Raw genomic sequence first — 4,286 nt, 5'->3', positions numbered from 1 at the left:
GCATACAACTTTAAACTCATGGTAGGTAAGTACTCTATTTAATTAACAATCATTGGTAACTTGGAACAAATAGTAACCTATTATAACAAGTTAAATTATACTGATCAATGGAAGCAACAGAGTGTACTAGTCATGGTCAGGCCCCATTGTCTTTTACCAAGAATATTTTTATTTGAAGCATTGAATTTGAGCCCTCGGTAGGGAGCATTTTTTCAGAGTCATATCTAGAATTTTAAGAAAATGGTGCACCATTACAAAGAAATGAATCAGTATATAGATTTGATGGGTTCAACCTTTTGGCATGAACTCGTTACACTTTCAAATTATATGTTCAAAATTTATATTTTTGCAATTTTAGTAAGTTCTGAGATTTGAACTTCGGAACTAAATCTAGAAAAATAAAGGAAAAAATTAACAAGATATACGTGGGATTTGAAACCTCGATTTCATTTGTAAAGGTGCATCACTCAATAAATATTGCACCATAGGGGACTCTTTTGTGCTTGGGTACACACATATTTTTTAAAAAAGTATGGTTGATTGTTAAATTTTAGCTATTACACTGTAATGGTGGAACTAGTAATGGAGGTAAATAAAGTAAGAGGAGTAAAGAGAGAAACTGAAGCTGTATTTCATTGCTAATGTTCGATGATAAAATGAATTACTAGTCAAAATATCTACATCTTCCACCTATATATACAATGACTGATAACCGTCTAACATAATTAAAATGCTCTTTTCCTAACTAACTAACCAATTACATCTAGCACTAAGCTGCCAGCTCAGCACCAGCTGTAGCATTATCGGGGCACTGCAGTGCAAGTTGTTATTTCCTCAACCCCCCCCCCCCCCCTCAAGCTAGGGGAGATGAATATGTTCTTCATCCCTAGCTTGGACATTAGGAGCCTGTGTTGAAGGATAGTAAGGCTCTTAGTCAAGATATCAGCAGGTTGTGCTGACGAGGGAAAATACTGGGTGTGCACCAGACCCTGTTGGAGCTTTTCCCTAATGAAATGACAGTCAATGTCAATATGTTTGGTGCGTTCATGAAAGACCGGATTAGTAGCAATTTGAAGGGCTGATTTGCTATCACAATACATGGGAACTGGTAGAGTAAGATGAACATCTAACTCCTTAAACAAACCAACAAGCCACACAACCTCAGCTACTGTGGAGGCAAGGCTCCTATATTCAGCCTCAGCTGAACTTCTGGACACTGTGGACTGCTTCTTTGATTTCCAAGAAATCAATGAGGATCCAAACTTGATCAAATACCCAGTAATGGACTTTCTAGAAGTAAGGCATGATGCCCAGTCTGCGTCACAAAATGGAGTCAGAGTATCTGTAGAATGAGCTGCCATGAGAAGACCAAGTCCAGGAGCATGCTTCACATACCTAACTACCCTCATAGCAGCTTCCATATGGGATAGTTTGGGAGCATGCATGAATTGGCTTAGACTTTGGACAGCAAATGACAAATCAGGTCTAGTAACTATCAAATATAAAAGTCTGCCTACTAGTCTTTGGTATCCACTAGGGTCGGGGATGAGCGGATCATCAGGGAGACCAAAATGTGCATCATACTATGCAGAAGTAAGCTTAGTGTTCAGCTCAATAGGAGATCCTGCAGGTTTAGAACCTGCTAGTCCAACATCAGAGATTAGCTCCAAGGCATATTTCCTTTGGTATCAATATACCATTAGCATTTCTAGCAAATTCTATTCCCAAAAAATAACTGAGTTCACCTAGATCTTTAATTTTGAAGGTTTTCTGTAAGAGTTCCTTGGAATCAAGAATTAGTTGAGGATCATTTCCTGTGATCAAAAGATCATCAACATAAACCAAGACTATGACAATCTGATTTCTTGTTTTCTTGATAAGTAGAGAATGATCGAAAGGACTCTGTGTAAAACCAAAGCTGGTCAAGGCAGTAATTAGTTTAATGTTCCACTGTCTGGAGGCTTGTTTAAGCCCGTGATTTCTTCAACTTGCAGACCTGTTGCACTGTAATGTTAGTGGCAAAACCTTAAGGCAGAGTCATGAAGACTTCTTCATTTAAATCACCCTATAAGAAAGCATTGTAGACATCCATTTGTTGTATTTGCCAACCTCTTGCTGCAGCTACAGAAATCACAGCCCTGACAGTAACCATCTTTACTACAGAAGAAAATGTTTCCTGGTAATCAATTCCCTCCTTCTGATTATAACCTTTGGCAACCAATCTTGCCTTATACCTTTCAATCTCACCATTTGATTTATATTTAATCTTGAATACCCACTTGCAACCAATTGCTTTCTTGCCTTGTGGAAGTGAAACTATTTCCCAAGTGTTATTTTCTTCTAATGCTTGAATCTCCTTTTTCATAGCTTCTATCCATTTAGGATGTGCAGCTACTTCAGTATATATTTGAGGCTCGGTCTCCACTGAGACATTATGAATATAGGCTTGATAATCAGGGGAGAGATGATTGTATGCCAGTACATCTAAAAGAGGATAGGTGCAATTGCCAACTATTTTTGATGTTGTAACAAAATCTTTCAGCCATATTGGAGGTTTGCTACCTCTAGTGGACTTTCTTCTATAATCAGGGGGCTGTGTAGGAGGATGAAGTACATCATCTGCAGCTTCAGAAGACCCGACAGGAGGATGGGAATGTGCATGTTCAGTGGCATGCAGATGCTCAGCAGTACCAGATGCTGAATGTAGGGGACTTTCCAAGGGGTATTGTGCAATAGGTTCAACCAGTACAATGGGCTCTATATCAGGATGTGTATCTTTAGTAAACATATCAACTTGAAGGGAATCATTTATGGGCTCTTGCTGAGAAAAAGGAAATACATCTTCAAAGAAAATGGCATCTCTACCGATGAAGAATGTTCTGGCATCACAATCATATAAAAGATACCCCTTTTGACCAACTCCATAACCCATAAGAATTGATTTGATGGCCCTGGGTGCAAACTTGTCTTTAGGCTTGAGATTTGTTGCATAACAAAGGCAACCAAGAGCCCTTCAATGCTGCAGAGAAGGTGGTTGTCCATAGAGTATTTCATAAGGTGATTTGTTTTGCAGGATAGTGGAAGGTGTTCTATTTATAATGTAAGTAGCTGCAGTAATACACTCTCCCCAAAATCTGATAGGGATATGCCCTTGGAACCTGATTGCTCTTGTTGTTTCTAGGATGTGTCTATGCCTCCTTTCCACCACTCCATTCTGTTGTGGAGTATATGGACAAGAGCTTTGATGCACAATCCCACTACCATGAAATAATTCTTTGCAACTGTTGTTGAAAAATTCTGTCCCATGATCTGATCTAAAGATTTAATCCTTTTTCCAAACTGAGTTTCAACTAAAACCAAAAAATTCTTAAGTATGACAACAACACCTGACTTCAATTGCATCAAGTAAGTCCAAGTCCATCTAGAATGATCATCTACTATGGTAGGAAAGAACTTCATTCCTTTATGAGTTGAAACTTTATATGGACCCCAGACATCCAGGTGTAACAGATAAAAAGCACAAGTTGCTCTACTATTACTAAGGTATCCTTGTTTGCCTTGCTAATGGACTTATATCACAATGATCAAGTTTAAAACTACTGACATGATCAAAAGCAGTTATTTTCTTAAGTACTGACATAGGAATGTGACCTATTCTTTTATGTAACAAAGAACCAGAAAATACTTTCACTGTTGTCAAAGATAGACTATCAACATGCTTCTTCGTTGTCAGCAGGGTGTAGAGTTCATCCTCCTCCTTACCATTCTCCTTCACCTTCCCAGCGAAGAGATCCTGAAAGATACAGAATCTAGGAAAGAATGTGACACAGCATTTAAGTTCTTTAGTCAATTTAGATACTGACAATAAATTGAACTTAAAAACTGGAACACATAATACACCATTGACAATCTCACCCTTAGACAAGTCACACTTCCCAACTTGCGATACTGCAGCAGATTCACCATTGGGAAGTTGCACTCCTCCTAAACTGTCAACTGACATACCATCCTTGATTAATTCATCACTTCCCACTATGTGATTTGTTGTTCCACCATCAATTATCCACTTTATGGAATTTTGTTGGGAGTCAATTAGAGAATTAGCTGTCATGTTCACATTTGTATCTCCAAGTTGGGGTTTGTTCAGAATATTCATGAGTTGCCAATATTGCTTTTTGCCCGGCCGCTCGACGACGGAGGCAATCCACCTGGTACGGAGGTTGGTGGAGCAGTATAGGGAAAGGAAGAAGGATCTGCACATGGTGTTTATCGACCTGGAAAAGGCT

This window comes from Capsicum annuum, chromosome 6 (genome assembly GCF_002878395.1).
Source record: "Capsicum annuum cultivar UCD-10X-F1 chromosome 6, UCD10Xv1.1, whole genome shotgun sequence".
Lineage (NCBI taxonomy): Eukaryota > Viridiplantae > Streptophyta > Magnoliopsida > Solanales > Solanaceae > Capsicum > Capsicum annuum.
Note: the sequence above shows the minus strand (reverse complement) of the source record.